Source organism: Macaca fascicularis, chromosome 15 (genome assembly GCF_037993035.2).
Source record: "Macaca fascicularis isolate 582-1 chromosome 15, T2T-MFA8v1.1".
Lineage (NCBI taxonomy): Eukaryota > Metazoa > Chordata > Mammalia > Primates > Cercopithecidae > Macaca > Macaca fascicularis.
Genome location: NC_088389.1, coordinates 25471526 through 25485365, shown reverse-complemented (window position 1 = coordinate 25485365; position 13840 = coordinate 25471526).

The following is a 13840-nucleotide window of genomic DNA, read 5'->3' as shown; positions in this document are numbered from 1 at the left end:
ATCCGAAATATCTGTTCTCAGATTCCACAGAAATAAGGCTAGCAAAGTGATCCACGAAATACAGATGTAACTCTGTGAGATGAATTAACAGAACACTAAGCAGTTTCTCAGAAAGCTTCTTTCCAGATTTCATCTGAGGATATTTCCTTTTTCACCATAGCCCTCTATGGGCTTCCATATATCACTTTGCCTATTCCACAAGAACTGTCTTAGCGAAAGGCTTCTTGATGGGAAAGCTGTAACTCTGTGAGATGATTTCACAGAACACAAAGAAGTTTCTCAGAAAACTTCTTTCTCTTTGTTATCGGAGGATATGTCCTTTGGCCCTATAGTGTTCAAAGGAATCCGAAATATCTCTTCTCAGATTCCACAGAAATAAGGCTAGCAAAGAGATCCACGACATACAGATGTATCTCTGTGAGATGAATTAACAGAACACGAAGCAGTTTCTCAGAAAGCTTCTTTCCAGATTTCATCTAAGGATATTTTCTTTTTCACCGTAGCCCTCTATGGGCTTCCCAATATCACTTTGCCAATTCCACAAGAACGGCCTTATCGAAAACTTCTTGAGGTGAAAGCTGGAACTCTGTGAGATGATTTCACAGAACACAAAGAAGTTTCTCAGAAAGATTCTTTCTCTTTGTTATCGGAGGATATTTCCTTTGGCATTATAGTCTTCAAAGGGATCCGAAATATCTGTTCTCAGATTCCACAGAAATAAGGCTAGCAAAGAGATCCACGAAATACAGATGTAACTCTGTGAGATGAATTAACAGAACACTAAGCAGTTTCTCAGAAAGCTTCTTTCCAGATTTCATCTAAGGATATTTTCTTTTTCACCGTAGCCCTCTATGGGCTTCCCAATATCACTTTGCCAATTCCACAAGAACTGCCTTATCGAAAAAGCTTCTTGAAGGGAAAGCTGTAACTCTGTGAGATGATTTCACAGAACACAAAGAAGTTTCTCAGAAAGATTCTTTCTCTTTGTTATTGGAGGATATTTCCTTTGGTATTATAGTCTTCAAAGGGATCCGAAATATCTGTTCTCATATTCCACAGAAATAAGGCTAGCAAAGAGATCCACGAAATACAGATGTAACTCTGTGAGATGAATTAACAGAACACTAAGCAGTTTCTCAGAAAGCTTCTTTCCAGATTTCATCTGAGGATATTTCCTTTTTCACCATAGCCCTCTATGGGCTTCCATATATCACTTTGCCTATTCCACAAGAACTGTCTTAGCGAAAGGCTTCTTGATGGGAAAGCTGTAACTCTGTGAGATGATTTCATAGAACACAAAGAAGTTTCTCAGAAAACTTCTTTCTCTTTGTAATCGGAGGATATTTCCTTTGGCCCTATAGTGTTCAAAGGGATCCGAAATATCTCTTCTCAGATTCCACAGAAATAAGGCTAGCAAAGAGATCCACGACATACAGATGTATCTCTGTGAGATGAATTAACAGAACACGAAGCAGTTTCTCAGAAAGCTTCTTTCCAGATTTCATCTAAGGATATTTTCTTTTTCACCGTAGCCCTCTATGGGCTTCCCAATATCACTTTGCCAATTCCACAAGAACTGCCTTATCGAAAACTTCTTGAGGGGAAAGCTGGAACTCTGTGAGATGATTTCACAGAACACAAAGAAGTTTCTCAGAAAGATTCTTTCTCTTTGTTATCGGAGGATATTTCCTTTGGCATTATAGTCTTCAAAGGGATCCGAAATATCTGTTCTCAGATTCCACAGAAATAAGGCTAGCAAAGTGATCCACGAAATACAGATGTAACTCTGTGAGATGAATTAACAGAACACTAAGCAGTTTCTCAGAAAGCTTCTTTCCAGATTTCATCTGAGGATATTTCCTTTTTCACCATAGCCCTCTATGGTCTTCCATATATCACTTTGCCTATTCCACAAGAACTGTCTTAGCGAAAGGCTTCTTGATGGGAAAGCTGTAACTCTGTGAGATGATTTCACAGAACACAAAGAAGTTTCTCAGAAAACTTCTTTCTCTTTGTTATCGGAGGATATGTCCTTTGGCCCTATAGTGTTCAAAGGAATCCGAAATATCTCTTCTCAGATTCCACAGAAATAAGGCTAGCAAAGAGATCCACGACATACAGATGTATCTCTGTGAGATGAATTAACAGAACACGAAGCAGTTTCTCAGAAAGCTTCTTTCCAGATTTCATCTAAGGATATTTTCTTTTTCACCGTAGCCCTCTATGGGCTTCCCAATATCACTTTGCCAATTCCACAAGAACGGCCTTATCGAATACTTCTTGAGGTGAAAGCTGGAACTCTGTGAGATGATTTCACAGAACACAAAGAAGTTTCTCAGAAAGATTCTTTCTCTTTGTTATCGGAGGATATTTCCTTTGGCATTATAGTCTTCAAAGGGATCCGAAATATCTGTTCTCAGATTCCACAGAAATAAGGCTAGCAAAGAGATCCACGAAATACAGATGTAACTCTGTGAGATGAATTAACAGAACACTAAGCAGTTTCTCAGAAAGCTTCTTTCCAGATTTCATCTAAGGATATTTTCTTTTTCACCGTAGCCCTCTATGGGCTTCCCAGTATCACTTTGCCAATTCCACAAGAACTGCCTTATCGAAAAAGCTTCTTGAAGGGAAAGCTGTAACTCTGTGAGATGATTTCACAGAACACAAAGAAGTTTCTCAGAAAGATTCTTTCTCTTTGTTATCGGAGGATATTTCCTTTGGTATTATAGTCTTCAAAGGGATCCGAAATATCTGTTCTCATATTCCACAGAAATAAGGCTAGCAAAGAGATCCACGAAATACAGATGTAACTCTGTGAGATGAATTAACAGAACACTAAGCAGTTTCTCAGAAAGCTTCTTTCCAGATTTCATCTGAGGATATTTCCTTTTTCACCATAGCCCTCTATGGGCTTCCATATATCACTTTGCCTATTCCACAAGAACTGTCTTAGCGAAAGGCTTCTTGATGGGAAAGCTGTAACTCTGTGAGATGATTTCATAGAACACAAAGAAGTTTCTCAGAAAACTTCTTTCTCTTTGTAATCGGAGGATATTTCCTTTGGCCCTATAGTCTTCAAAGGGATCCGAAATGTCTGTTCTCAGATTCCACAGAAATAAGGCTAGCAAAGAGATCTACAAAATACAGATGTAACTCTGTGAGATGAATTAACAGAACACTAAGCAGTTTCTCAGAAAGCTTCTTTCCAGATTTCATCTGAGGATATTTCCTTTTTCACCATAGCCCTATATGGGCTTCCAAATATCACTCTGCCAATTCCTGAAGAACTGTCTTAGCAAACGGCTTCTTGACGGGAAAGCTGTAACTCTGTGAGATGATTTCACAGAACACAAAGAAGTTTCTCAGAAAGCTTCTTTCTCTTTGTTATCGGAGGGTATTTCCTTTGACCCTGTAGTCTTCAAAGGGATCCGAAATATCTGTTCTCAGATTCCACAGAAATAAGGCTAGCAAAGAGATCCACGAAATACAGATGTAACACTGTGAGATGGATTAACAGAACACTAAGCAGTTTCTCAGAAAGCTTCTTTCCAGATTTTATCTGAGGATATTTCCTTTTTCACCATAGCCCTCTATGGACTTCCCAATATCACTTTGCCAATTCCACAAGAACGGTCTTAGCGAAAGGCTTATTGACGGGAAAGCTGTAACTCTGTGAGATGATTTCACAGAACACGAAGAAGTTTCTCACAAAGCTTCTTTCTCTTTGTTATCGGAGGATATTTAATTTGGCCCTATAGTCTTCAAAGGGATCCGAAATACCTGTTCTCAGATTCCACTGAAATAAGGCTAGCAAAGAGATCCACGAAATACAGATGTAACTCTGCGTGATGAATTAACAGAACACTAAGCAGTTTCTCAGAAAGCTTCTTTCCAGATTTCATCTGAGGATATTTCCTTTTTCATCATAGTCCTCTATGGGCTTCCAAATATCACTTTGCTAATTCCACAAGAACTGTATTAGCGAAAGGCTTCTTCTAGGAAAAGCTGTAACTCTGTGAGATGATTTCACAGAACACAAAGAAGTTTCTCAGAAAGCTTTTTTCTCTTTGTTATCGGAGGATATATCCTTTGGCCCTATAGTCTTCAAAGGGATCCGAAATATCTGTTCTCAGATCCAACAGAAATAAGGCTAGCAAAGAGATCCACGAAATACAGATGTAACTCTGTGAGATGAATTAACAGAACACTAAGCAGTTTCTCAGAAAGCTTCTTTCCAGATTTCATCTGAGGATATTTCCTTTTTCACCATAGTCCTATATGGGCTTCCAAATATCACTCTGCCAATTCCACAAGAACTGTCTTAGCGAAAGGCTTCTTGAGGGGAAAGCTGTAACTCTGTGAGATGATTTCACAGAACACAAAGAAGTTTCTCAGAAAGATTCTTTCTCTTTGTTATCGGAGGATATTTCCTTTGGCCCTATAGTCTTCAAAGGGATCCGAAATATCTGTTCTCAGATTCCACAGAAATAAGGCTAGAAAAGAGACCCACGAAATACAGATGTAACTCGGTGAGATGAATTAACAGAACACGAAGCAGTTTCTCAGAAAGCTTCTTTCCAGATTTCATCTGAGGATATTTCCTTTTTCACCATAGCCCTCTATGGGCTTCCATATATCACTTTGCCTATTCCACAAGAACTGTCTTAGCGAAAGACTTCTTGAGGGGAAAGCTGTAACTCTGTGAGATGATTTCACAGAACACAAAGAAGTTTCTCAGAAAGCTTCTTTCTCTTTGTTATCGGAGGATATTTCCTTTGGCCCTATAGTCTTCAAAGGGAACCGAAATATCTGTTCTCAGATTCCACAGAAATAAGGCTAGCAAAGAGATACACGAAATAAAGATGTAACTCTGTGAGATGAATTAACAGAACACTAAGCAGTTTCTCAGAAAGCTTCCTTCCAGATTTCATCTGAGGATATTTCCTTTTTCACCACAGCCCTCTATGGGCTTCCAAATATCACTTTGCCAATTCCACAAGAACTGTCTTAGCGAAAGGCTTCTTGAGGGGCAAGCTGTAACTCTGTGAGATGATTTCACAGAACACAAAGAAGTTTCTCAGAAAACTTCTTTCTCTTTGTTATCAGAGGATATTTCCTTTGGCCCTATAGTGTTCAAAGGGATCCGAAATATCTCTTCTCAGATTCCACAGAAATAAGGCTAGCAAAGAGATCCAGGACATACAGATGTATCTCTGTGAGATGAAGTAACAGAACACGAAGCAGTTTCTCAGAAAGCTTCTTTCCAGATTTCATCTAAGGATATTTTCTTTTTCACCGTAGCCCTCTATGGGCTTCCCATATCACTTTGCCAATTCCACAAGAACTGCCTTATCGAAAAGCTTCTTGAGGGGAAAGCTGTAACTCTGTGAGATGATTTCACAGAACACAAAGAAGTTTCTCAGAAAGATTCTTTCTCTTTGTTATCGGAGGATATTTCCTTTGGTCCTGTAGTCTTCAAAGGGATCCGAAATATCTGTTCTCAGATTCCACAGAAATAAGGCTAGCAAAGAGATCCACGAAATACAGATGTAACTCTGTGAGATGAATTAACAGAACACTAAGCAGGTTCTCAGAAAGCTTCTTTCCAGATTTCATCTGAGGATATTTTCTTTTTCACCATAGCCCTCTATGGGCTTCCATATATCACTTTGCCTATTCCACAAGAACTGTCTTAGCGAAAGGATTCTTGATGGGAAAGCTGTAACTCTGTGAGATGATTTCACAGAACACAAAGAAGTTTCTCAGAAAACTTCTTTCTCTTTGTTATCGGAGGATATGTCCTTTGGCCCTATAGTGTTCAAAGGAATCCGAAATATCTCTTCTCAGATTCCACAGAAATAAGGCTAGCAAAGAGATCCACGACATACAGATGTATCTCTGTGAGATGAATTAACAGAACACGAAGCAGTTTCTCAGAAAGCTTCTTTCCAGATTTCATCTAAGGATATTTTCTTTTTCACCGTAGCCCTCTATGGGCTTCCAAATATCACTTTGCCAATTCCACAAGAACGGCCTTATCGAAAACTTCTTGAGGTGAAAGCTGGAACTCTGTGAGATGATTTCACAGAACACAAAGAAGTTTCTCAGAAAGATTCTTTCTCTTTGTTATCGGAGGATATTTCCTTTGGCATTATAGTCTTCAAAGGGATCCGAAATATCTGTTCTCAGATTCCACAGAAATAAGGCTAGCAAAGAGATCCACGAAATACAGATGTAACTCTGTGAGATGAATTAACAGAACACTAAGCAGTTTCTCAGAAAGCTTCTTTCCAGATTTCATCTAAGGATATTTTCTTTTTCACCGTAGCCCTCTATGGGCTTCCCAATATCACTTTGCCAATTCCACAAGAACTGCCTTATCGAAAAAGCTTCTTGAAGGGAAAGCTGTAACTCTGTGAGATGATTTCACAGAACACAAAGAAGTTTCTCAGAAAGATTCTTTCTCTTTGTTATTGGAGGATATTTCCTTTGGTATTATAGTCTTCAAAGGGATCCGAAATATCTGTTCTCATATTCCACAGAAATAAGGCTAGCAAAGAGATCCACGAAATACAGATGTAACACTGTGAGATGAATTAACAGAACACGAAGCAGTTTCTCAGAAAGCTTCTTTCCAGATTTCATCTGAGGATATTTCCTTTTTCACCATAGCCCTCTATGGGCTTCCATATATCACTTTGCCTATTCCACAAAAACTGTCTTAGCGAAAGGCTTCTTGATGGGAAAGCTGTAACTCTGTGAGATGATTTCATAGAACACAAAGAAGTTTCTCAGAAAACTTCTTTCTCTTTGTAATCGGAGGATATTTCCTTTGGCCCTATAGTGTTCAAAGGGATCCGAAATATCTCTTCTCAGATTCCACAGAAATAAGGCTAGCAAAGGGATCCACGACATACAGATGTATCTCTGTGAGATGAATTAACAGAACACGAAGCAGTTTCTCAGAAAGCTTCTTTCCAGATTTCATCTAACGATATTTTCTTTTTCACCGTAGCCCTCTTTGGGCTTCCCAATATCACTTTGCCAATTCCACAAGAACTGCCTTATCGAAAACTTCTTGAGGGGAAAGCTGGAACTCTGTGAGATGATTTCACAGAATACAAAGAAGTTTCTCAGAAAGATTCTTTCTCTTTGTTATCGGAGGATATTTCCTTTGGCATTATACTCTTCAAAGGGATCCGAAATATCTGTTCTCAAATTCCACAGAAATAAGGCTAGCAAAGTGATCCACGAAATACAGATGTAACTCTGTGAGATGAATTAACAGAACACTAAGCAGTTTCTCAGAAAGCTTCTTTCCAGATTTCATCTGAGGATATTTCCTTTTTCACCATAGCCCCCTATGGGCTTCCATATATCACTTTGCCTATTCCACAAGAACTGTCTTAGCGAAAGGCTTCTTGATGGGAAAGCTGTAACTCTGTGAGATGATTTCACAGAACACAAAGAAGTTTCTCAGAAAACTTCTTTCTCTTTGTTATCGGAGGATATGTCCTTTGGCCCTATAGTGTTCAAAGGAATCCGAAATATCTCTTCTCAGATTCCACAGAAATAAGGCTAGCAAAGAGATCCACGACATACAGATGTATCTCTGTGAGATGAATTAACAGAACACGAAGCAGTTTCTCAGAAAGCTTCTTTCCAGATTTCATCTAAGGATATTTTCTTTTTCACCGTAGCCCTCTATGGGCTTCCAAATATCACTTTGCCAATTCCACAAGAACGGCCTTATCGAAAACTTCTTGAGGTGAAAGCTGGAACTCTGTGAGATGATTCCACAGAACACAAAGAAGTTTCTCAGAAAGATTCTTTCTCTTTGTTATCGGAGGATATTTCCTTTGGCATTATAGTCTTCAAAGGGATCCGAAATATCTGTTCTCAGATTCCACAGAAATAAGGCTAGCAAAGAGATCCACGAAATACAGATGTAACTCTGTGAGATGAATTAACAGAACACTAAGCAGTTTCTCAGAAAGCTTCTTTCCAGATTTCATCTAAGGATATTTTCTTTTTCACCGTAGCCCTCTATGGGCTTCCCAATATCACTTTGCCAATTCCACAAGAACAGCCTTATCGAAAAAGCTTCTTGAAGGGAAAGCTGTAACTCTGTGAGATGATTTCACAGAACACAAAGAAGTTTCTCAGAAAGATTCTTTCTCTTTGTTATCGGAGGATATTTCCTTTGGTATTATAGTCTTCAAAGGGATCCGAAATATCTGTTCTCATATTCCACAGAAATAAGGCTAGCAAAGAGATCCATGAAATACAGATGTAACTCTGTGAGATGAATTAACAGAACACTAAGCAGTTTCTCAGAAAGCTTCTTTCCAGATTTCATCTGAGGATATTTCCTTTTTCACCATAGCCCTCTATGGGCTTCCATATATCACTTTGCCTATTCCACAAGAACTGTCTTAGCGAAAGGCTTCTTGATGGGAAAGCTGTAACTCTGTGAGATGATTTCATAGAACACAAAGAAGTTTCTCAGAAAACTTCTTTCTCTTTGTAATCGGAGGATATTTCCTTTGGCCCTATAGTGTTCAAAGGGATCCGAAATATCTCTTCTCAGATTCCACAGAAAAAAGGCTAGAAAAGAGATCCACGACATACAGATGTATCTCTGTGAGATGAATTAACAGAACACGAAGCAGTTTCTCAGAAAGCTTCTTTCCAGATTTCATCTAAGGATATTTTCTTTTTCACCGTAGCCCTCTATGGGCTTCCAAATATCACTTTGCCAATTCCGCAAGAACGGCCTTATCGAAAACTTCTTGAGGGGAAAGCTGGAACTCTGTGTGATGATTTCACAGAACACAAAGAAGTTTCTCAGAAAGATTCTTTCTCTTTGTTATCGGAGGATATTTCCTTTGGCATTATAGTCTTCAAAGGGATCCGAAATATCTGTTCTCAGATTCCACAGAAATAAGGCTAGCAAAGTGATCCACGAAATACAGATGTAACTCTGTGAGATGAATTAACAGAACACTAAGCAGTTTCTCAGAAAGCTTCTTTCCAGATTTCATCTGAGGATATTTCCTTTTTCACCATAGCCCTCTATGGGCTTCCATATATCACTTTGCCTATTCCACAAGAACTGTCTTAGCGAAAGGCTTCTTGAGGGGAAAGCTGTAACTCAGTGAGATGATTTCACAGAACACAAAGAAGTTTCTCAGAAAGCTTCTTTCTCTTTGTTATCAGAGGATATTTCCTTTGGCCCTATAGTCTTCAAAGGGATCCTAAATATCTGTTCTCAGATTCCACAGAAATAAGGCTAGCAAAGAGATCCACGAAACAAAGATATAACTCTGTGAAATGAATTAACAGAACACTAAGCAGTTTCTTCAGAATGCTTCCTTCCAGATTTCATCTGAGGATATTTCCTTTTTCACCACAGCCCTCTATGGGCTTCCAAATATCACTTTGCCAATTCCACAAGAACTGTCTTAGCGAAAGGCTTCTAGAGGGGAAAGCTGTAACTCTGTGAGATGATTTCACAGAACACAAAGAAGTTTCTCAGAAAGCTTCTTTCTCTTTGTTACCGGAGGATATTTCCTTTGGCCCTATAGTCTTCAAAGGGATCGGAAATATCTGTTCTCAGATTCCACAGAAATAATGCTAGCAAAGAGATCCACGACATACAGATGTAACTCTTTGAGATGAATTAACAGAACACGAAGCAGTTTCTCAGAAAGCTTCTTTCCAGATTTCATCTAAGGATATTTTATTTTTCACCGTAGCCCTCTATGGGCTTCCCAATATCACTTTGCCAATTCCACAACAACTGCCTTATCGAAAAGCTTCTTGAGGGGAAAGCTGTAACTCTGTGAGATGATTTCACAGAACACAAAGAAGTTTCTCAGAAAGATTCTTTCTCTTTGTTATCGGAGGATATTTCCTTTGGCATTATAGTCTTCAAAGGGATCCGAAATATCTGTTCTCAGATTCCACAGAAATAAGGCTAGCAAAGAGATCCACGAAATACAGATGTAACTCTGTGAGATGAATTAACAGAACACTAAGCAGTTTCTCAGAAAGCTTCTTTCCAGACTTCATGTGAGGATATTTCCTTTTTCACCATAGCCCTCCAAGGGCTTCCAAATATCACTTTGCCAATTCCACAAGAACTGTCTTAGCGAAAGGCTTCTTGAGAGGAAAGCTGTAATTCTGTGAGATGATTTCACAGAACACAAAGAAGTTTCTCAGAAAGCTTCTTTCTCTTTGTTATCGGAGGATATTTCCTTTGGCCCTATAGTCTTCAAGGGGATCCGAAATATCTGTTCTCAGATTCCACAGAAATAAGGCTAGCAAAGAGATCCACGAAATACAGATGTAACTCTGTGAGATGAACTAACAGAACACTAAGCAGTTTCTCAGAAAGCTTCTTTCCAGATTTCATCGGAGGATATTTCCTTTTTCGCCATAGCCCTCTATGGGCTTCCAAATATCACTCTGCCAATTCCTAAAGAACTGTCTTAGCGAAAGGCTTCTTGAGGGGAAAGCTGTAACTCTGTGAGATGATTTCACAGAACACAAAGAAGTTTGTCAGAAAGCTTCTTTCTCTTTGTTATCGGAGGATGTTTACTTTGGTCTGTAGTCTTCAAAGGGATCCGAAATATCTGTTCTCAGATTCCACAGAAATAAGGCTAGCAAAGAGATCCACGAAATACAGATGTAACTCTGTGAGATGGATTAACAGAACACTAAGCAGTTTTTCAGAAAGCTTCTTTCCAGATTTCATCTGAGGATATTTCCTTTTTCATCACAGCCCTCTATGGGCTTCCAAATATTACTCTGCCAATTCCACAAGAACTGTCTTAGCGAAAGGCTTCTTGAGGGGAAAGCTGTAACTCTGTGAGATGATTTCACAGAACACAAAGAAGTTTGTCAGAAAGCTTCCTTCTCTTTGTTATCGGAGGATATTTCCTTTGACCCTGTAGTCTTCAAAGGGATCCGAAATATCTGTTCTCAGATTCCACAGAAATAAGGCTAGCAAGGAGATCCACGAAATACAGATGTAACTCTGTGAGATGGATTAACAGAACACTAAGCAGTTTCTCAGAAAGCTTCTTTCCAGATTTTATCTGAGGATATTTCCTTTTTCACCATAGCCCTCTATGGACTTCCCAATATCATTTTGCCAATTCCACAAGAACGGTCTTAGCGAAAGGCTTCTTGACGGGACAGCTGTAACTCTGTGAGATGATTTCACAGAACACAAAGAAGTTTCTCAGAAAGCTTCTTTCTCTTTGTTATCAGAGGATATTTAATTTGGCGCTATAGTCTTCAAAGGGATCCGAAATATCTGTTCTCAGATTCCACTGAAATAAGGCTATCAAAGAGATCCACGAAATACAGATGTAACTCTGTGAGATGGATTAACAGAACACTAAGCAGTTTCTCAGAAAGCTTCTTTCCAGATTTCATCTGAGGATATTTTATTTTTCACCATAGCCCTCTATGGACTTCCCAATATCACTTTGCCAATTCCACAAGAACGGTCTTAGCGAAAGGCTTCTTCTAGGGAAAGCTGTAACTCTGTGAGATGATTTCTCAGAACACAAAGAAATTTCTCAGAAAGCTTCTTTCTCTTTGTTATCGGAGGATATTTCCTTTGGTCCTATAGTCTTCAAAGGGATCCGAAATATCTGTTCTCAGAATCCACAGAAATAAGGCTAGAAAAGAGATCCACGAAATACAGATGTAACTCTGTGAGATGAATTAACAGAACACGAAGCAGTTTCTCAGAAAGCTTCTTTCCAGATTTCATCTGAGGATATTTCCTTTTTCACCATAGCCCACTATGGGCTTCCATATATCACTTTGCCTATTCCACAAGAACTGTCTTAGCAAAAGACTTCTTGAGGGGAAAGCTGTAACTCTGTGACATGATTTCACAGAACACAAAGAAGTTTCTCAGAAAGCTTCTTTCTCTTTGTTATCGGAGGATATTTCCTTTGACCCTATAGTCTTCAAAGGGATCCGAAATATCTGTTCTCAGATTCCACAGAAATAAGGCTAGAAAAGAGATCCACGAAAAAAAGATGTAACTCTGTGAGATGAATTAAGAGAACACTAAGCAGTTTCTCAGAAAGCTTCTTTCCAGACTTCATGTGAGAATATTTCCTTTTTCACCATAGCCCTCCAAGGGCTTCCAAATATCGCTTTGCCAATTCCACAAGAACTGTCTTAGCGAAAGGCTTCTTGAGGGGAAAGCTGTAACTCTGTGAGATGATTTCACAGAACACAAAGAAGTTTCTCAGAAAGATTCTTTCTCTTTGTTATTGGAGGATATTTCCTTTGGCCCTATTGTCTTCAAGGGGATCCGAAATATCTGTTCTCATATTCCACAGAAATAAGGCTAGCAAAGACATCCACGAAATACAGATGTAACTCTCTGAGATGAATTAACAGAACACTAAGCAGTTTCTCAGAAAGCTTCTTTCCAGATTTCATCGGAGGATATTTCCTTTTTCACCATAGCCCTCTATGGGCTTCCAAATATCACTCTGCCAATTCCTAAAGAACTGTCTTAGTGAACGGCTTCTTGAGGGGAAAGCTGTAACTCTGTGAGATGATTTCACAGAACACGAAGAAGTTTCTCAGAAAGCTTCTTTCTCTTTGGTATCGGAGGATATTTAATTTGGCCCTATAGTCTTCAAAGGGATCCGAAATATCTGTTCTCAGATTCCACTGAAATAAGGCTAGCAAAGAGATCCACGAAATACAGATGTAACTCTGCGTGATGAATTTACAGAACACTAAGCAGTTTCTCAGAAAGCTTCTTTCCAGATTTCATCTGAGGATATTTCCTTTTTCATCATAGTCCTCTATGGGCTTCCAAATATCACTTTGCTAATTCCACAAGAACTGTCTTAGCGAAAGGCTTCTTCTAGGAAAAGCTGTAACTCTGTGAGATGATTTCACAGAACACAAAGAAGTTTCTCAGAAAGCTTTTTTCTCTTTGTTATCGGAGGATATTTCCTTTGGCCCTATAGTCTTCAAAGGGATCCGAAATATCTGTTCTCAGATTCCACAGAAATAAGGCTAGCAAAGAGATCCACGAAATACAGATGTAACTCTGTGAGATGAATTAACAGAACACTAAGCAGTTTCTCAGAAAGCTTCTTTCCAGATTTCATCTGAGGATATTTCCTTTTTCACCATAGTCCTATATGGGCTTCCAAATATCACTCAGCCAATTCCACAAGAACTGTCTTAGCGAAAGGCTTCTTGAGGGGAAAGCTGTAACTCTGTGAGATGATTTCACAGAACACAAAGAAGTTTCTCAGAAAGATTCTTTCTCTTTGTTATCGGAGGATATTTCCTTTGGCCCTATAGTCTTCAAAGGGATCCGAAATATCTGTTCTCAGATTCCACAGAAATAAGGCTAGAAAAGAGATCCACGAAATACAGATGTAACTCTGTGAGATGAATTAACAGAACACGAAGCAGTTTCTCAGAAAGCTTCTTTCCAGATTTCATCTGAGGATATTTCCTTTTTCACCATAGCCCTCTATGGGCTTCCATATATCACTTTGCCTATTCCACAAGAACTGTCTTAGCGAAAGACTTCTTGAGGGGAAAGCTGTAACTCTGTGAGATGATTTCACAGAACACAAAGAAGTTTCTCAGAAAGCTTCTTTCTCTTTGTTATCGGAGGATATTTCCTTTGGCCCTATAGTCTTCAAAGGGATCCGAAATATCTGTTCTCAGATTCCACAGAAATAAGGCTAGCAAAGAGATCCACGAAATAAAGATGTAACTCTGTGAGATGAATTAACAGAACACTAAGCAGTTTCTCAGAAAGCTTCCTTCT